This window comes from Rattus norvegicus, chromosome 16 (assembly GCF_021556685.1).
Source record: "Rattus norvegicus strain SHRSP/BbbUtx chromosome 16, alternate assembly SHRSP_T2T, whole genome shotgun sequence".
NCBI lineage: Eukaryota > Metazoa > Chordata > Mammalia > Rodentia > Muridae > Rattus > Rattus norvegicus.
The window spans coordinates 29,685,572-29,707,584 of NC_141549.1; the positions used below are offsets into that span (position 1 = coordinate 29,685,572).

Here is a 22,013-nt window from a genome sequence, read left to right on the forward strand (position 1 = left end):
AGGTATTTCAGTGGAAATAGAACAACTATCTAGAAATGACGTGTTTCACTTAGCTGCACATAGCCCTGGGGGCCATCAATCAAACCTTTCCTGAAGTGATTATGGAAAGGGGAACACAGTGAACTACAATTTCATCATCTCGTCCATGTCTGGCAAATGACCAGGTACAGCAATCGACAATCTCATCTTCATTTTTCATCTCTTCTCATAAGAAATAAACGCAACGAACATTTGCAGCTCTATTATACTCAAGGACAGCTGTGTTATACTTTTCAATCCTTTGTTTTCCAGAAGACAGAAACACCGTGCGACACTATGTATTCTACCAAGAAGAAAGCAAAACAGAAACCTGTACTTTTGAATCTGTTTAACTGAGTTAATTTGAGTAAGTTCTACATTTGCCCTGAAACAAAGGTGCCTGAAAAAGAGGCTGGCTTTAGAATTATTGTTGTAAGGATAATGGCAGTAAGAATGGGTACCTGGTAAGAGTCCTTCAATATCTTTCACAATTGTGAAATTCTGCAGACTGCTTCCTCCTTTCTGAATAAATTTGATAATGTCTTTGAAACAGGATGTATGCAATTTGTATTGCTTGCTATTTGTTTTGAGGAAATAAAACTGTTTTCACTTATTAAACCTTAAGTCAATGTCTTTATAGCTACCCTTGCCTTATAGCTATGCACTCAAATCAGTACTGAGATTTATTGAGAGGTTCATGTACTTACTACTATAGATTTTAATTGGTAGGTCATAGATATATAAACACAGTTAATACTTATATTAATTACATTTCTAAAGTAACTTATTATGATACCTAATGTTATTTTTATCATATTGCATAAATACATAGGAACAGATTCTAAGCTTTGGCAGAATTAATCTAAAAGTCTTTCTAGACATGCATTTAAATGAATAATGAAACCCACACATACACAGGTTGGTACATGTGAAACTGGAGAATTTCATTTGCATTTTACAGTAATTGAATAACCAGTTTAGTGGACAAAACTAGGATTAGTTTATGTTCTGACATGAGAAGTGTGCTTGCAATGTTTTCATCCGAGTTCCTCCATCTCTAGGTGGGAAAGCCATGTAGCAATTGCCTCCTGTAGAGAAACCTAAGAGAAATGGTCTTTTAGCACAGTTCCTCCAAGCTCAGTCTGGTGAATAGCAATAGATGGATTGAGACTGTTTCTTCTCTTTCTGATTTCTGGCAATGTTATTCAGGACTGTGCAATGTTACCAAAGAAATTCTCCATGTAATTGGTAGTGAGGTTTATGAAGACCAGTCTTCACATTGGTGACAGCATGACAGTTACACTTTGTTGTCTGACAAATACTTTTTCTAGTCATCTGTTTTGGTGATTGTGAAAAGATGAGTCTGAAAATTTCATCTTTGGGGTAGGTAAAGAAAGAAGAGAGTCGCTTAGATCCTCAGCAGTGGAAACGGTGCCCCCACCCAAGCAGACAGAATAAGTGGACCACTGGCAACATAAACCTTCACAGAGTAACTGGAAAAGAGTTTGAAGAAGATTAATCTCAGATGGCCAGATTCAAACTAAGTCGGCGAAATGTGAGTTTTCATGCTTGCTCTGCATGTACCACAGAACTATTTTGGAGAGTGGAGCATGTATTAGATAGAGAATTAGTGCACTGCAACCTTAAATTCAAGACAGTTACACTGAGAAGAACCTGACATGCGCGAGGCTTCCCTGCATGACAGGTTTAGTAGTAGACTCATAGGTGGCATTCTTATGGATCACAGTGAAGAGTGGCAGCAAATGACTGGAGTGCACAGGCTCTGTGAACTTGTTCAAACATTCTTCTTTGTTCATTATTGTTCAAGTACAAAGAGGAAGAAATTTGTTCAACTGGAGATAACTAGCAATAGGGAAGCAGCGTGCAGAAATGATAACCAGGTAGACATTTCTCACACGCCTGTCTAGAAAAACTTTTGACTTTAATACTCAAAAACTCTGAATCTCGTCTTACATGTTCCAATGTTATTATGAGACATGATAAAATGACTTTAGGTATATTGAATGTTTTTACACTAAACTCAAATTGATGTATCAAAGGTTTTCAACAAGCCTAAGTCTTAAAAAGCATATTTAATAATGACAAAAACAGAAAAATGATAAAAACAGAAAAGTGATAAAAGGACAGAAACAATATTTTATGCAGTTAACAATATTACTTAAAATTATTAAAAACAAAATTAAAATGAATCTATAATCATACTTGATGGCATATCTTGCTATTACTCCTGACATATGTAAATAATAAAGCATTAAAGGCATGTGATGCAAAAATATGAAATATTTTCCTAATAATTGAAAATTTTATAATTTCTTTTATTAGACATGAAAAAAGTCACCAGAATCATTATTTGGTGAGGTATAAATCAATTTGAACAAATTTCAAATGATATAAATCAATATGAAAATGATAATTATTAACTTTTTTAGAACAGTCTCAAAGCAGAAAGGGGTTGATTAGAGAGATGTCTCACTGGTCAGGAACACCTGGTGTTGCTCTCTAGAGAACTTGAATTTGGTTTCCAGCACCTACATGAGGTGGCTGTCACCTTGATGTCAATCAGATTCTGTGCTCTCTTCTGGTCTCTACATGCATATGATGCACACACGTATACTGAGGCTCACACACATGCAACATAAAATAAAACTAAGAAAAAGTCTCTTAGGAAGGACAAAGCTATTTGAATCAAATGGTAACAAATCCGATCTTAACTATAAAGCACATACATTGTAATAAACTGATATCCAATGACCTGTGAGACTTCTTCAAGAAGTTAGAAAATAAACAAAAGAATTCATGCATAGTTAATTGATGATGGAAAATAATAAGCCAAGGAAAGAATACAGTTAAAATAAAAGCAAATGTATAAACTAGGTGATTGAATCAATTGCCATTCTGGTTAATGCTTGATGGAGGTAGGGTACCTGGGTTGCATGCAGAAGAGTGAATTTAGATTTCTTTTTACTGTGCCTAAAGAATGATTCAAAACATGTCAGTGGTCTAAATGTCGAAATGTAAGTTAAAACTCTTGAATTCAGCAGAAAGCATAGGAATAAATCCTCATGGTCTTCAGTCGGTAGTGATTTCTTAGATGCAGCCCAGGCCTCACAGGTAATAATGGGGAGGTTGATAATTTAGACTTCATCAAGATAAAACTCTTTCTTCTTTAGAGAACTTGATCAATAAAGTAATTGGACAACCCACACATCAAGGGGGAACCATTTGCAGTTCTTAGGTATAATGGGGGATTTGTGTCTAGAATGTAAAAGAACTCTTACGATTCAATGATAAAAGTTGAAAAGATGTTTCTGAAAAGAAGGCATATGATGGCTTTTAAACATATGGAAAGTGCCTGCTGTCATTATTGATATTCAAATCATGATAAGATTCTACTTCAAGATCATTAGCACAGCTGTAAACAAAGAGCTAGTTAACACTGTTGGCGAACACAGCAATAAATAAATATGTGTACGCTTTTTGTGGGAATTATAATGGCTCATCCACTGTGAAAGCATTTGGAATGTGCTTGACTTGTAATCATAGACAATGTGATTACTCATATCAACTCTTAAGATACAGACACATATTCATTTAAAAATTACATTTGAGTTTTCAAAGCCATTTGACTAATAATACCCAGAAGTGTAAACAACTCCTATTGGGAGATTAATAGAAACTGATATGTCATTCACAGAATATCGACAATAAATTGGGGTAAGTTACTAACACATGCTACAATATGGCTAGACCTCCAAAATATTGGTGAAATATTAGCTATCATTACCCAAGGTTTTAGTGTTCTAGTTAGATTAAAAGTTCAGAAAATAAAAATCTGGAGAGATTAGTCAGAATAGAAGTTATCCACACAACTACAGAAACTACTGGTTACTGGTTGCCAGAGAGCTGGGCAGAAGCTGATAACGGGCATGTTTCTTTGAGCAATGCTGGGATTTATTAAAATTACTAAATGCTGATTCTTGCACAATTAAATATGCACACTAAAACATAGAATTGTAGATTTCAATAGATTAAATTCGTGCATTTCAGACATATCCTCAAGTGAGCTGCCAAGAATAACAAATATTCAATAAAATCCTAATAAAAAATAAACTTTCCATTTTGGAAAATACTCATCATGTCTGAAAGGAAATGGTGACATTATTATAAATGTTATAGACATTTAGAGAAACCAATGATCAACTTAATGTTAGTAAGTTTTTTATCTAGTTATCACATGTTCAAAGTAGAATCCAAAAATATCTTAAATCTGATGACACAGTTGAGTAAAATTCATATTTCTGAGTTGTGCTGAACCCTTTGTTCATATTTATTGTTTTTATTCCTCCTTGAAGTTACATGTAATTCCTTTGATATCTCAGAAACTGCATGTACATTTTCAAACTAGCACCGAGAAAATGGCCAGTTATAGAGAAGGACAACTATTTAGGGAAAAACTAATGACCGGAAGTACACACGAAGCATGAATACAATGAAAGAAAAGCACTTTTTTCTTTTCAAAACGTGAGTTAGAATGAAAGCATGATCTTATGTCTCTGTGGACTCCCACAGAGCTAGATCCTAAAGTAGGGAGCAGAGTGGTGGCTGCTTGGGATGGGGCATGGGGGAGAAGAGGAGGGATGATTGCAGTATAGATGCAGTTAGTAGATGTGTGTAATTTGAACCTTTAAAGCATTCATTATCACTACAGTTGGTGATTTTATTATATGTGAGGAGTTTGCTTCAATGATTAGTATTACGCATTGCTCCATCACGCTGTGGTAGCAATTGGAGCAGTGAGATGATAAATATATGTTAGCTTGACTATGGCAGTCATTTGACAATGTCATGTATCAAATCTATACTGTGAACCTTACAAAATATATAGTAAATAAAGCCAGATGACGTAATACAATAACAATCCAAAGACTACTAAACACATTGTGTGAAGAATATTTAAAATCGTTTTATACAGAGTCATGTACAAGGTTTAAGTATGCCTCTATGAAAGAATTGATGTATATGTGTGAGGGCTGAGGGAGGGAAGAACAACCAGGGTACAGAATGTTGCCAGGACTAGTGAAACACTGTTATGGTAGAAACAGCGCATTGTAAATTTGTTCAAACCCAATGAACACTCACTATTTGGACTGAACCCTAGTATGAACCATGGACCATGGGTATTATGAAAATATGGGCTCCTGTATTGTACCAAATGCTGCACTCGGTTAGAAGATGTTGATTGTTGGGGGTATGTATACTTGTGTTGGAGCCAGGAAGATACAGGAACATCTTTATTTCCACTTACTACTTCTATGTGTAGCAGACTTTAGCAGAATTGTCTTTGGCATGAATCTGGAGTGATGGCACCTAAACTTTGAAGTAGCTTTTGTCATTGATTGTTATCTGAGGTTTTATGGTGTTGTTCTTTTGAAGAATTTTCAGAGCCCTTTTATAACTTAGTCCAGAGATATGCCTGACAAACCAGAAAGTCTCCTATGGTTGAGAATGACTTACACGATCAGTCCTTCAAGGCATCAACTAGGTCAGCGAAGAAGTTTTGGGATTCTGAAATTGACTTGCTAAAAGTGCCTTTTGTGTAGCAATAAAAGGAATTTCTAGGAAGCTGTCAGTGTTCAGTCCTTTAAAGACTAATTCCCCTATTGCTGAGAAGCCTAAATTTGTCTTTTATCAACTGTCCTGTCTAACCCAGAACCCGAACATCTATGAACCCCAAACTAAAAATAAAATCTATTTTTAAGGAATTAAAATCAGCAAATAGCAATGGTGTTAAATCATTACAGATGGGGTGACAATACTTTGGGAATATTGTAGGATCAGCCCAAACCACTACAATATTGTAAATATCACTGTGACAATCATCTATAAATATTTTGGGATCCTGGTGATATGAATTATGCTTATATTCTACTGTAGCCTGTTAAATGTGGAAAAACATTATATCAAAAATGTGCATCAGAATATTTTTACCGGAAAAAAAAAAGATCAAACAACAGCAAAACCAAACATCCCAGTCTTCACTGTGCCACCGTCTTTCAGTTGTGGCTCTGTCGCCTCATGGTTGATAGCTTCTGATTCAGTAGAGTGGAGCAGCTTGAAAGTTGAGGATGCTGGTACTTTAAAACAGGGGAGTATATTTTATCGGTAGACATTTGCTGGGATGGACTCCTCTGCAGCACATGACTCTGATTTCAGTCTGTCAAGTAGAACTTTCAGTACTGGGTTAGCATCTCAGACCTTGAGATTGGTTTATCATTTAAATGTGTGCTGATAAACAGTGCTGTTACTTCCACAGTACTTTACAGCATCGTCATCTGGAAAACTCTTCTGTCCCAAGAAGACACTTCGTATATTTCTATTTTTTTTTTCATGAATTTGCAGTGACTGGACTTAACATATTCAGCAATCTATGATTGAAAGAGGTGTGCTGGTCATTTGGGTTTTGCTATCCCATTTGGAGAGTGAGGGCAGAATAGATTAAGTATAATTTTAATCCTAAAGCCACTAGGACATCCAGAATGGTACATGCATATTGATATCAACTGAAAATTATCAGTTGCCTTAGCTAATGAATCAACCTGCTGGACACTAACTCTCCCTTCAAACTCTTGAGTGTCACTGCTTTTCAAGGATGCTTTCTTTAAATTGAAAATCTGTAGTGAATTCCTGCCTTTATTTATGACTCTATTTAGATGTTTTGGACAATGTGATACAGCTTTGATATCAGTGTGGTCATTTCTTCTTGATCTATATTGTTGTAGAGATGACTTCTTTCATTCAGCCTTGCAGAAGCAACCTCTTCAAACTTCAAACTTCTTATGTGGTTTCCTCATGTCTCTCTCCCTTTATTGAATTCCAGATGAATGGAGACTTTCTATGGATTAAGTTTCAGCTTAAGGGAGTGAATACCTAGTTTGATTTTCTTTCCAGAACAGTAAAACAGTCTCATTAATAATAAGGCTGCTTTGCTCGCATTTTCTTTGTGTGTTCATGGGAGCAGCAACTTCATTTCCTCCGAGACCTTTCTTTGCTAGCTGTTTTGAGACTGGAATTCAATTGGCGGCATCTCTGGGACTAGCTGGAGACCTGTGACTGAGAGGATCCTTGGAGTCTATGTGGGTGACCCTAGCCTGAGATTCCTACCAGTGGGAGATATGGAAACAGAAGGCAAGACTTCCAACGGAAGGAGAGGGTTATCAACCCACACACATAACCTTTAATCAAAATTTGTCCTGCTTAGAAGATGTGTGAGGATAAAGATAGAGCAGAGATGGACCTGAGTGAACAGCAAACCAATGACTGCCCCAACTTCAAAGCCATGCCATGTAAGAGAGACAATCCCGGACATTATTAATGATATTCGGCTATGCTTGCAGACAGGAACTTAGCATAACTGTCTCCTGAGAGGATTCATCTAGCAGTAGATGGAGACAGATGTAGAGACTCACAGAAAAACATCAGGCGGAGCTCAGAGAACTTTGTGGAAAAGTGAGGTATAGAATTGAGAAAGCCATTGGGGTAAAGAACACTACAAGAGGACCTACAGACTCAACCACCCTAGGGCCATGGGGATTGGACCTAGGCTTCCTGCTCATCTGGAGCAGATATACAGCTTGTCCTTTACCTAACAATTGGATTCCCTAACAATTGGAGTGGGGGCTGTCTCTGACTTTGTTGCCAGCCATTGACTTCCCTTCTCATAACTGGACTGCTTTGTTGGGTTCCAGTGGGAGAGATGTGCAGAGTCCTGCTGGGACTGGATGGCCCAGGATAAAGTAGTTCCCAAGGGGGTCTTCCCCTTCTCTGCGGAGAAGAGAAGAGGGTAACTTGAGAAGAGATTTTAAGGATGGGAATGGGAGGAGAGGAGAGAATGGGATTATGAATAGGATTTCAATTAAAAATCCTAAATTAATTAATTAATGGAAAAGAAGCCAGCCTTGCTTTTCGTCATCTTCTTCAATAAGCTTAATAATTTCTAATTCTCATTTGAAAGTGAGCAAAGTGGAGTTTTTGTTTCTATTTGAACATTTAGAGGCTATTGTTAGTTTATCTGTTGGTTTAACATCAATGTCTTATGTCGGGGAATAGAGAAGACAACAGAATGTCAGTGAGGCAGTCAGAGTGCAGGCTTTAGCACTTAAGCTTGCTGGTTTAGATGGGCATGGCTTGTGGCAATCTAAAATACAAGACTCCCAGCAGTGATTTCCAGAGCATGCTAAGATATCTCATACTAATGTAACTTTGGAACATTATAAAGATTATCAAAATTTGATACAGAGACGTGAAGCAAACCTTTTTCTCATGGATAAGTGGCATGCCAGACTGCTCCTGTGCTGAGACACCAGTCAAATGCCCATCAGCAAACAATGTCAGGTTCATAAAGCACAGTAAAGTAACAAAGAAGAGATGTGCTCTTATAGAATAGAAGTAAAGCCAGGGATTCCATGAGCTGGTATCATGTGTGTCAGCACACTAATCGAAGCTTATACACATTGAGAGTCAGTAACAACATCTTCAGTGCTTGTGCCTACTGAGTAGTGCTTGGATTTCTTATTTCACAGGTGAAATTACCCAACCCATGTAAATGAAAGAAGCATATTTTGTTTGTAGTCCCATTGCAATATGTATAATAAAATTTGGTTAGCATGACAATGTGTCTATGTAAGTTGACAGGTTGGTAACTGTGGTGTGAAAGCTATTTCTTTTTTTATCTTTAAGGAATTACTGGAATGTTAAATTAAATTTTTTTTCCTGTAGGCTGCATCAGACACATAGAAACAAGGTGTCTAAATGCTCATTCTGTGTTTGAGTTGCTGGGTTTCTTAATGTGGAATCAGTAAGCTGCACTCGTGTTTTATTTCACTTAATAATTATAGTTGGCAATTACTATGGAGATACAAAAAAGTAATTTAACAGGTCATCAACTCGGAGATTTTTGTTTTTTAAACCCAAGGAATTTGCTTCATATGCCAATCATATTTTGCTAGAGGACATTGCATTAACAGTTGAAGCAAATTAATCCTATATAATGCTATCTATTAAATAATTTACCACTTCCAGAAATATAATGGATAATTATTACCATACTGAGAAGTAATTAACCGTCCATCAGATTTATATGCCGACTAGTTATATACATGCCTATCAATTTTTTGACCTGCAAAAATGTTCATTTTATTGAAAATGAATTCTTCTTTTATAAAATACATCCTGACCATCATTTCCTTTCCTTCTACTCCTCCCAAGCCTCTCAACAAAAGAGCAGGCCTCCAAGAGACAACACAACACACACACGAATGGAAGCTAGACAGTTCAGAGTAGGATGGCCTAGGATAGAGCAAGAACTGCTGGAAAGTAATGCTATTCTGCTGTATTCATAGATCAGCGTCTTGTCCAGTCACCATCAGCGAGCCTTCCTCCAGCAGCAGATAAGAGTGAGTACTGAGAACCACAGCCAGACATTATGCAGAGAGAATCTAAATTGAAGGTCTCCATTCCTTCCCTTGAAGCTCAGGTAACCCCACAAAGAGGGGAAGGAAAGACGGGAAAAGTCATAGGGCATGGGGGACATCAAGAGAACATAACTCACTGATGCAATTAAGCAAGGTTTGCATGGCCTCGGAGACTGAATAGGCAAGCACGATACTTGCAAGGATCTGCACCAGGCCCTCTGCAAATATTCTATTGTTGTTAGCTTGGCCTCCTGTGGAACTAATAGTGGGACTGAGCTACCTACCAAGTTTAATTTTATATTTATATAGCTAAGCTAGCTGACATATATTAAATTACCTAGAACTTAGTTTCCACCTGTAAAATAGGAAAAGTGACCTCTACAGTTGAGAGGTATGTATCTCTAAGATGCACATAATAATCTTAGGGAACATTATTGAATTATACATTTTAAGATTTAGAATTAAACATACTGCTAATAAGATAAAAAATTGTCATTTTTTGGTTATATTTTCTTTTTTTTCTATTGAAGTGTTTCTTAGAACATGTCTCTAGAATCAAATTTCTTTGAAGGGTAGTCATACACCATTTATTCTTTAATCTACAAAACAGGACTTGTTCAATTTTCCTAATGATGCAGTGAAGACTAAATAAATTATTGAACAATCTGGTGTTCATGGTTGCACCATGCATTCAGCACACTCAAGCATTTGTTGTACTACTTCTCTCTCCCTGTTGAGTAAGCAAATATCAATAGAATGGAATATTTTTCCTCCCCCAAGCAATGTATTTTAAAAACATCATTATTTCATGTATTCATGTGTACCTGCATGTGCATGCTTATGTGTTAAGATTCATGTGTATATGGTCCTGAGGAGGCCAGAGAATAACATTAGCTGTTATTCTTCAGGTGATATATCCTTTGTCTTCTGGCTTAGACAGGGTGTTTCTTCAGGTAGGCACTTGACAGGCATCCTCGGATGGTCACAGCCCCCAGAAAATGACATTTCCATCACCCTACTCCCTAACATTGGGATTACAAATGCATGCTATGTAAGACTGGTCTTTCTAAAAATATGGCTTTTGAAGATTAAATTTTGATCACTGTGCTCAGAAGGCAAGCACTTTACCTACTGGGCTGTCACACAGACTGCCAAACAATGTATTTTACACATTGTCTTTTTACAATATATTTTCACACATTGTCAGCGTTCAACTGGCTAGCTCTATCACTCTCACTGCAATCAATACATTGTCACGTATTGGTTGAGGTTCCATATTGTAAGACAATACAACAAATGACTGAATAAATTCAAACTGCATTGTTTGCTTTAGAACATTTGTATTATTTTGTTCCACAAGATAGTTCTTTCTACATAACAATAGGAAATGAGTAAGATGTCTTTCACTGGGAAAAGAATCAGCCCAGAACTCCATTTTGTGCACACAATGGGTCATGCAAAGTCCTTCCTCTCACCATTTCCTTTTTAGTCCTCTGAGATCTTTAGTCTCAGGCAGCACATGAAACCTCACAGCTGGGTTCAGTGCTTTTTGGGGGAGGGGGATTCTAAACACTCAAAAACCTACTGTTTAATGTTCATTTCATTCTTAAACCATCACTTGTACATTTTCCTATTTCCAAATTATCCCTGAGAATAGCTACTCAGTTCGGCAGTTACCTAAACATCAATAAATAGTAGTTAAAAATAAATTTAAAAAATTAGAAAGTCTCTCTCTTTCACTTTCTGTCTCTCTGTCTCTGTCTCTCGGTCTCTGTCACTCTCTCTCTCTCTCTCTCTCTCTCTCTTTCTCTCTCTGTGTGTATAGGTTGTGTGGGTATACTCTTGTGCATGTGGATGGACTTGCACATGTGTATGAATTCACATGATGATATGAAGTTTATTTTCTTACTTTCTGTGTTGTCATTTTTTTTAAAGACAGATTCTCGCACTGAACCCAAATTTTTTCTATGAAAGACCTAGGATGAGAAAGACTTAGAATTTGGGATTCCTATTCTGAGATTTCTCTAATCCTCTGAATTCCCATGATTGGAGAACCAAACAGCAATAGGTATTTCAGAATTATCATATCATTTAGTTAGAGAATTATAAATATTAATGTATCACATACTTGCATGCTTTGTTATTGTGGAATTATTGATTTTTGAGATATCGATTTATATGAAAACCAAATTGTATTCATCCTACTCAACTTTTGAAGATGATTGCCGCACAAAAATACCGCCCCCCAGGTTTTAGCATGTTCTTAAACACTGGTTCCACTTATTTCTACCTATAATTTTTATCGTGAGACAAAACGAAGCTCAGTGAACTAATATTCTGCCAGTTATCCCTGCATTGTCTTTGCCTACGAAGCTAAGCTAAACACATTATCACAGGTCAAGGGTCACTCCGTCATTAGTGTCATCTGTCAGTAGAACTAGTGAATGCACTCCAATTCCACATCAAAACATTGTACTTTGTTCATTGGTGTTTAGGTAATGAAGTAGTTCTAAATCAGAGTGTTCTAAATGCTGTATAGATAAAAGTATTAGCTACCAAGACTCAAGACATTTTTCCTGAGTTGCTCACAATTTAATTTGTATCTAAATTAAGCAGACAGATGTGTCACATTTTGATATGGAAGAGTTGTGAATGTGATCTTGTGACTTTATTCCTTAGAGGAAAAGATTTCTCATGTGACAAACATTTTAGATCAATTATTACTATTGTGAGTAATCATGTTTTGACATTGTTCAGTAACTATACAATTAAAGTTAATATACTACTTTAAGCAGCTTGGCAAATGCAATTTCCTTCATTGTGTAATATTTAAAACATCAGTCTCCCCTTTATGATCTTCAATTCAATCTGTTTCCATAACAACCACCGGGATACATTTTCAATGGTTTTACAGCCTTAACAAGAATCAAAGCTCTCAAAAAGCATTGTGTCTTTTATTTAATTTTCCTCATTTACTTTGGATAGTTACTCTGATAAAAATTTAGATATCATGCACCAGTGCCTTTGGCCATATTCAGTAAAGAGTTTGTGATAGTGATTACAAAAATAATTGATGCACGATTAAATAACAATTAAAAGTGGAAAGAAAAAAAAAGAAGTCAAAAGGAAATCTGGAGAAGCTATCTGCGTTAACCTAATTTATTTTCAGAATGTTACAGGCCATTGTCGAAAAAGGAAGTAAGTGTGAGTCTGTTGAAAACAGGTCAACAGGGGTAATGAAAAATTTCACATGCTAAAACTCTCCTTTCTGTTTCTTTCTATTTGATTTTCAGGGAGCATCACATTTGGAAAAGGCACTGTTTCTTTTGCTACAGGCAGATGTATGACTAAAACAGAGGAATGGTTGTGCAGACAGTGGAGAAAGATGTTATTGGTAAGACCCTAGCTGTTGGGCATGTTTTCTTTGAAAGGACAATTTTTCTTTCATTATTTTGTGCTTTGGGAAAATAATCCGCAGTATTTAACTGTGTAGTTTGGCCCTAGAAACTATAATGGCATTATTTGAATCTCCAGTTTAATTCCTCTATTTCTTAAATCAGATGGTATTTCCAATAAACAGAAGGAATTTAATACTTGAGCCTACTGCACTTAGGGGAACTTTATAACCAGAAAACAATCTTGCTTTTGCTCAGTTCATGCTCTCTGCTGAAGTTGTTTGTTTATTCTACAAATTTTATTAAATTCCTATTATCCTCCAGATGTTGAGAATATAAAGGTAAACAGAACAGATCTTCTTTTCCTCTTTGTAAATTTTATTCTGGTGGAGAAATGGAAAATAAACAAATATGCATCCACGTATTTATAAATATCTTTCAATAAAGATGATAGAAAATGAGCTGGCCAGGAGGATGAGCCACTGGGGCACAGGTGGGCAGAAAGTTGGAAACAAGTCTGGTGGAAGTTAGCAAGGAATAAATCCTGAGTTTTGCTGAAGCAACTAGCCATACGAAGATGTGGAGAAACAAAGCTTTTGAAACCTGTTATAGCTCTGCCTCGTGATGTCCTGACCGAGATATGATATGAAGTAACTGTAGAGAGGAAGAGATACCATCATGGCGGGGAAGGCACAGTGGCAGGCATGACTCCTAGTTGTGTCCACAGATGAATCAAGCTGTTTTCCAATGTTTTGAAAGACGAGGAAACAGAGAAAAAGACAGGCAGCCATTCAGATGACTCTCTTCTTTACTGCCTTATGCTCAGATTGGGTACCCATTCCTATGGGATGATGTAACATACATCCAAGGTGGGCCTTCCTTCCTAAATTAATTATTTTCCAAAAGCACCCATACATACACTCAAAAATATATCTCTGGTAGCCCCTAAATCCCATCAAGCTGACAACAGTATGCAATCACTATGGTATCTGATATAGTTCTATTAATGCATAAATGCTCTTCCTGGCTAGCACCTTCATGTAGAGAACTAACATCATCTCCATATGTCTAAAATCTTGTTAACCCCTCTGCATTCATATCTATTATCATTTATTTAGTTTCATTGATCAAAAGGGTAGAACTAGGTATCAATATTGGATTTAGTTGATTATAGTCAATTGGGTCAGATCTAATTGCTGACTGTTAGAAATAAAAGGAATATATTTAGACATATTTGCTAACTGTTAATGTCAATCACTTTAATCTCCTAGATTTGCAGATGACTATTTGTAATGAAACATAACATCTGCTCCATCTCATCTTACAAATTTCAGTAAAATGACTAGATGTTTTTCCTCATCTTTGCATAGTCAAAGCTGTGCTTGACTATCTTGCCTGTCTTAAGATTTCATTAAATTTTGTTTTTTTTTCTGATATTATTTTAAACACTTGATGAATTCTATGCAACTACTTAGGTTAATGTGAATACATAAACTGGAGTAACTACAAAAGTCAGGCAAGGGAAAAGAGACGATGGTTGGAGTGAGGAGGCAGATAAGCAACAGAGAGGAATGTAGGGTGCAGTATTCTTAATGAAAGAATGGAACTGGAGAGGATTCTCATTAAGAAGCAGGCTGGGAGAAAATACAGACGAACAGAGGAGTAAGAATGTCTGAAAAATGGGCTGGGGATTTAGCTCAGTGGTAGAGCGCTTACGTAGGAAGCGCAAGGCCCCGGGTTCGGTCCCCAGCTCCGAAAAAAAGAACCAAAAAAAAAAAAAAAAAGAATGTCTGAAAAATCATGAACTTATATAATTAACTTCTACCCTAAAAACCTCCATAATCTACCTAAATCTGTTTGCAAATATATATACATATATATATATATATATATATATATATATATATATATATATAGTTTAAATGAAAATTTACCACCTGATCTCATAATGCTTACTCCAAAAGCTCAAAACTACCTAACTAAACCCTTACCACCAGGCATGAAAAGCCCTATGATCATAATTCTTGGTCAGGATTGTCCAAGAAACCTTCAAAACATATAGGATATTGCTTTTTCCCTCAAAGGTGGGAGGTGAGTCTTTATTGCTAACACATTGCACACTTCAGCGTCAGGCCCTAAAGGTTCCTTATCAGGAACTGATATGAAAAAGTCCTCTCTGAAGTCAAGGTTTACATAGTACCAGAAGGTACCATGTACTCTTCTAAAAGAGACAAAGAGCTAATAGTACTTGATGCCCAGCACTCAAGGATAACCCTAAGGGTGCAGTAGTGACAAGCATATCGGTAGCTCTCCAAATGGATGTAAGTCACAATCAACAAGAGGAAAATCATACCTGAGATGGGAAACAGCCAGCTACCCGGGGTAAAGAAGTATTGGATCTTGGAGGAGCCCACAAAACCACCACTTTGGGAACATACAGGTAACATTGTATAGACTACATGGGATGTATTTAGAAATATATATGGCTACACACACACACACACACACACACACACACACACGCACGCACACAGAGTACAATCTTAACTATACTTTAAATATTTGTTCTTTTACCACCGGATAAGTCTTAGTAGTCCTACTTCTCATATAAAAAATTACTCTTGGGGCAAATAGAACCCATTACATAAAACCATAACCAACCAAAGGCAGGGTTGTAGAGCCCAGTCCCAACTGATACATTTATAGTACAACCTATGTAAGTAGGTTAACAGTCATTTACATGTGGGTGTATTATATAAGAGGTTGTTTGTGTCTCACACAAGAGGTGAGTCTGTCTACTGATAATGTCAAAAACTAGACCCTTAATATGTAGCTAAGATGACTGAGCTGGACAAGGACAGCAATAGACAGAACCTCACACAAACAGCTGTTGTTAACTAAGGAATGCTGAGAGTACGAGAAATAGTCTTCCTCAGAGTCTATCACACTTATTGGTTATCCAATACCAAATGGTCATCTCTGTAAAGATACAGACAGGTAACACTATATATATTAAGCAGTTTGTATTTAGAGACTATATCACACACACAGACACACACACACACACAGACACACACACAGACATACACACACACAGACACACACACACAGACACACACACACTACAACCCTAAACTACACTGTAAATATTTGTCATTACAGAAGAGGGTATATTATACAAGGCACTATTTGTGTCTTACACAAGAGATGAGTCTGTGTATACTAATAAAGTCAGCAACAAGGCTGGTAAAATCTCAGAAGAGTGTGTGTGTGTATGTGTGTGTGTATGTGTGTGTGTGTGTATGTGTGTGTGTGTGTGTGTAAAATAACAGTCAATGTAAAAAGAGACCATGAATGTAAGAGATTAGATGTAGAAGAAGGACAGGAGTATTGGTATAATTTCCTTTGAACAGGAGCAATTCTGGGTTAAAAATTTGGCAATGAGTGAGTGGCCCCATTCCCCAACCTGGGGCCTTGCTAACCTCTGCATGTGGTCTCTGCAGGTTCTTAGTCCCCTTTGTTGGGCATTGCAGCTAATCTCACCCCCATTGGGTCTTGGGAGCCTCTTGCTTTCCTGGCATCTGGGACTTTAGGGTGCTTACCTCACTTCCCCATTGCTACACACCTCTGTTCAAATTCCTGACCCTCTGTACATCATCCCCTCCCATACCTGATTGTGCTCCCCCCATTTTTCTCTTCCCCTCCCCTCTTCCCTCCAAGTCCCTCTCACCTAAAGGAAACACAGGGACAAAGTGTGCAGCAGAGACTGAAGGAAAGGCCATTCAGAGACTGCCCCACCTGGGGATCCATCCCATATGCGACACCAAACCCAGATACTACTTTGGATACCCAGAAGTGCTTGCTGATAGAAGCCTGATATAACTGTCTCCAAAGAAGCTCTGCCAGAGCCTGAGAGTTGAGTGGTCACAGTCAACCATTGGGATGAACACGGGGACCTCAATGGAGGAGTTAGGAAAAGGAATGATGGAGCTGAAGGGGTTTGGAACCCCATAGGAAGAACAACAGTATCAACCAACAAGACCTCCAGCTACATATGTAGCACAGGATGGCCTTGTAGAGCATCAATGGGAGGAGAGGGTCCTATGAAGAGTTGATGACCCAGTAGAGGAATACCAGGGTAGTGAGTTGGGAGTAGGTGGGTGAGTGGGTGAGCACCTTCACAGAAGCAGGGGAAGGGGTGATGGCATAGAGGGTTTGCAGAGGGGAAACCAGGAAAGCTGCTTGATACGCAGCTGGAACCATGGGTCTCTCCATGTGTACACCTCCATTGGTTGGTGGTTTAGTCCTGGGATCTCGGGGGCAAGGGGAGGGTGTCTTGTTGGTTGACATTGTTGTTCTTCCTATGGAATTGCAAACCCCTTCAGTCCTTCTTTGAAACTCCCAATATCATAAAATCTTGGTCCTTGTGATTTGGAGAGAGAATTATATAAATCTTTACATAACAATATCTCAATTTCAGTACCCGTTTAGACAGTTAACTACTTTGAAGATTTTAAACTTAAGAAACAATATGTATTGTTTTTTAAATGAGTGACATTTAAGACTCATGTTTATATATTTTTCCTATTTTTGAGACTGGATCTCAATATCTATTTCAAACTTGCAATTGTGTCTTAACTTCCTAAGTACTGGCATTATGGATATAAGTCACTACTTCTGTCTCTCCTTAAGAGCATTTTTCTAATCTTTCCTGTTTTTTAGTGTTTTCCAGAAAACTTCATATCTCCAAACTCTATAATGGTTTGATTGAAAATTATTCTATTCTGTGATGGTAAGACAGTAATAAGCACTAGCAAAAAACATCCTAATACTTTTATATTTCAATATATTCCAAATTTGTGACACATAGGACAGCAATCACTTTGGATGCTTGTACCCTAGTACTGAATCATGGCTTCCAGTCAGCATATGACAACCAGGCTCAACTGAGGTCATCCAACATGTATCATGTTGCTAAATTATGGTGGTCACCAAGTAGGTATATTAAGCACAATTTCCCTTAACATTTTAAATTTAAGATTGGTTTATAGGGCAAAAATTGCCCCACAGTTTGTCAGAAGCCATCTGACAATAGTAGACTAGAAAATGTGGTCTGACATGATGAGAGTGTTTGGAAGCAGGAGGTCACCTTTATTCTGGACTGACACCTTCTGTTTTTTCTAACGACAGTCTATTTATAACCTCAAAGAATAAACATTGATTAGAAAAGAGTCATTTTCTCTGGAGTCATTGCTGGCCATCTGAAGTGACAGTTTTTAATCTTCCTACATTGACTTCCATAGATTTTCTTTTTTCAATTTCAGTCCCCATAAAAGCATTCACCACCTTATTCCCGATTCCCTTGATCTTCACTCTTGTTTTTAAATTTAATATTAGAATTCTGAGTTGATTTGCTAAATTGCTTAAGGGTATAGTTGGTATAAGACATTTTTTGTTTGTGACAAATGAAATTGTGGCACAATAAAGTTAAAAGCGTTCTTCTTCCTGTCCACCATATAACAAATCTCCTCTTCTGACTTGCGGTGAATTTGATAAACACAATCTCCCAAGTCCCTCAAGGTTTTTATTCTTTTTGAGAAATTTTAAACACAATTAATATGCTCTGAATTTTAAGAGCAGGTAATCTGAATGCTTCACAGTTGCTTCTTGCAAGGTGAAAAGAGTAAAACCTGCCTTTTGCAACCACACACCAGTTATTGAGAATGCAAGGAGGAAAATGGCTACAAAATTAACCCTATTCATATGTCAATCAGTACAGAGAGAGGATTAATCTAATGGACACATATAGTGTTAAAAGAAATATCCATCTTATCTTTATGCCACACTGTAATGATTTATTTTCTCATTGCTGTTTTCTTCTTTTTGTGTGAATGCGTCATACATTTGTATAATAACTTTCAGTATTTATTCTTCTCTCTCATCCCCTCCTTATTCCACTGAAGCATCTCCTTCCAGCAAGTTCCTCTTATGCTTTCCTGTCTTCTCGTTTAATGTGATCTTTGAGTTCAATTAGAATTTCTGGCCTCGGCATAAGCTTGAACAGGGTGTGACATTTATTGAAGCAAGGGCAACCTAGCATTGGCTACACTACTGACGAAAAATGATATACTCTCCATGAACAAACATGAACTTTCAATAGTCCCTCAAGGAGACCTTGTAGTCTTCTTTTGAAGCCAAGTATTTATAAATTAAATGTGGGATGATATCACAGGTGAGGCAGATACAAGATAGAAGGAGGCCTGTCATTGGATGAGAAGGAAGGATGGGTGGGAGAAAAGTTTGAAGGAAGAAGAGGTGACTGGAACAAAGAGAGAGACTGGGGAGAAGGAGAGAGGCAGGCAGGCTGATGGAGGTTGATATAAAGATTCCGCTCTGTGTATTTACAGGTTGTTATCAATGTTCCTAAGGGATGGATGGTACTGGGCTTTGTATGTTTAACTGGGCAATTATATCTCACCAATTGGATCTAAGATTATTGTGTTGCACGTTCTTTTATGTGATGGTTTGAGTGTAAGAAAGTGTGTGGCGGCAGGAGACACTGGGCCGCTGAAGAGTTGGGATGTGTTTCTGCCAAGATATCTAGCATATTTCTTGGGACACTGTGGTGCAGACTAGCAAGGTAAAAGACACCTATACTTTTTTTAAATTTTTTTATAATTTTACAACAACAATTAAATAATGTCTACAACCTTCCTGCAACTTGAAAAAAACATGATGGAATGCTTTCTAGGTTTAGAAATCAAGTTTTGTTAGGAGTTCAATTCTATCTGTTATATTTAGATCACTTAGGTAGAAAGATTCATAAATTCATAGTTGTTTCAGTTTCCCTATCATAAAATAATAACACTGATCATATCTACCCTATCTCAGTTTTGTGAATATTAAAAACTAGAACACGTGTAAAAAGCTTAGAAAAGCTTCAGGGATATAATAACCAACCATTATCAATACCATCTTTATGTGATGGATAATTTTCACAAAAAGTCCCAAATACTCTGTATGATAGAAGAGAATAACAAAATCTTAGTTATACATAATAGAAAGATCAAAATATCCACTTCCCAAGGAAGAAATACATTTATGATATACACTGATGAAATAATTTGACCTTCCCTTGCTAGTTCACGTGGGAAAGCTATGCCTGCAAACTTACTCTTAAATCCAATTGTTCATGACATCAAGTTCTAGACAAAATCAGGATATCAAGATAGAAGCAATGTGCATCATTTTCATACTTATTTATACAACTTCATCATCAACCACTAATACTCTGATCCTTCTTCAGGAAATGCAAAAGCTATACTTTCAACATGGTGACAGCATAGCATGCAAGGGATATAAAAGCCTGATGTATTCGTGGTAGTGGTGGTGGTGGTGGTAGAGATAGGTAAAATCACCTACACCAGACTGAGTCACGAGTAGAAGTGAACATTATGAAGATAAGGATTTGGATTTTAAGAGTTTATTGAATGAAGTTCCATCCTTACTTGTCCATGTGGACTACTAAATAAATACCTCGCAGTTCTAAACCCATTGTAAAATGTACCTCAAGATACTAGGGCAGGAAAACTTCCGATGGCCTTTGTCTTTATCACTACCATTTCCGGAAGAGTCTCTATTGCTAGTGCTAGTGGTATCTAGAACGTGAGGTGAGAAACAACTCCTGACTTCATGCCTATCTCATTTCTATCGGTGTCACTGATCATTGCTTGAGTCAGCAAAAGGAGGGAGGTCCAGTTTCTGAGATTTTTCTCACATTGCCTGAACAATCATTATTGAGTCAGTATAGCCCTTTCCTGTATTAATATACAAGGGCAGAGAGGGCGTCACCTTCAAATATCTTGGTACTAGATCTGTAAGACCCTTCTCTTATCCTTCTCAAAAGGGCCTGACCTCCCAACCTAGAGAGGTTTGGAAAGACAGAGCTGAGGGTATCTCTGTATTTGCTGGTTCCGCTCTTGCTCCCTCCATTTTCATCTTCCACATGAGTGAATTCTACTTCTTATAGTTGCCAACTTTATATGTGCCTGATGTTCTCAGCATTTTAATATCAGATTCAATAACTTTTGTATTATTTTCAGGTAAAATTGCTGCTGTGATTATTGTTTTTCTAACTAGGCTGCAGCCTTTATTCTACCCAGGTACCTGTATTAGTGACCAAACCCATGCTCCATAACACACACCCGAAGGTTGATGGCTCGTCAATAGGTGATAAAGACACTGATCTCAAAGGGAAAACCCAGCTAATTGCATGGAGTTTTCACAAAAACTTCTGGTGACGCCATGACCAAAAAGCAGGATGTAGAGGAGATAGTTTATTTAGCTTGCATTCACACATCCCTGTTCATCATCAAAGGGAGTCAGGACAGGAACTCAAACAAGGCTAGAGCCTGGAGGCGAAGCTGATGGAGAAGCCATGGAGACGTGCTGCTTACTGACTGCTCCTCCTGACTTTCTCAGCCTTTTCTTTTCTTTTCTTTTCTTTAAATTTTATTGTCTAGAACCTAGAACCACCAGCCCAGGGATAGTACCACTCACAAGGGGCTGGGCCCTCCTCCATCAATCACTAATTAGGAAAATGGTTAACAGGTTTCCCTAAAATCCAGTCTTACAGAATATTTTCTTAATTCAGGTTTCTTCCTTTCAATGACTTCATGTTTCAAGTTGACGTAAAAGCATCCAGCAGAGCAGGGAATGTATCTCAGCCGTCTAATACATATTGATTGGAAAGTAAAACCTTATGATACATGATAATTATCACTGACTACATGTTGCAACAGAACTATCAGCTCAGGAGTTAACTGGCCAGGATGAGGAAAATGTGCATACAGATGAAGAGAATTCAGAAGACTCCCAAACTTAAGAAAAATAAAAAATGTTACTTTTCTCAAACCTCATATGGTTGGCTGCTACATTGACTGAATTAAACAGCACGACACTCAATAACTCGAACAATAAAGGCATAATAAAGATTTCAAATACAGTAAGTCAAAGCAAATATGGACTGATTGACAGCCCAGAGCCCAGTAAAGTTTCTGGCTAAATAAAGCATTTCTGGACAATGACTGTATTAAGGTTTAATCCTTCC

At 37.3% G+C, this 22,013-nt stretch overlaps 1 protein-coding gene across 15 annotated transcripts in view; it reads right to left on the reverse strand.

Moving 5' to 3' along the window:
• Nucleotides 1–22,013, reverse strand: part of Marchf1 (membrane associated ring-CH-type finger 1) — an 863,029-nt gene that overhangs the window by 346,561 nt on the left and 494,455 nt on the right.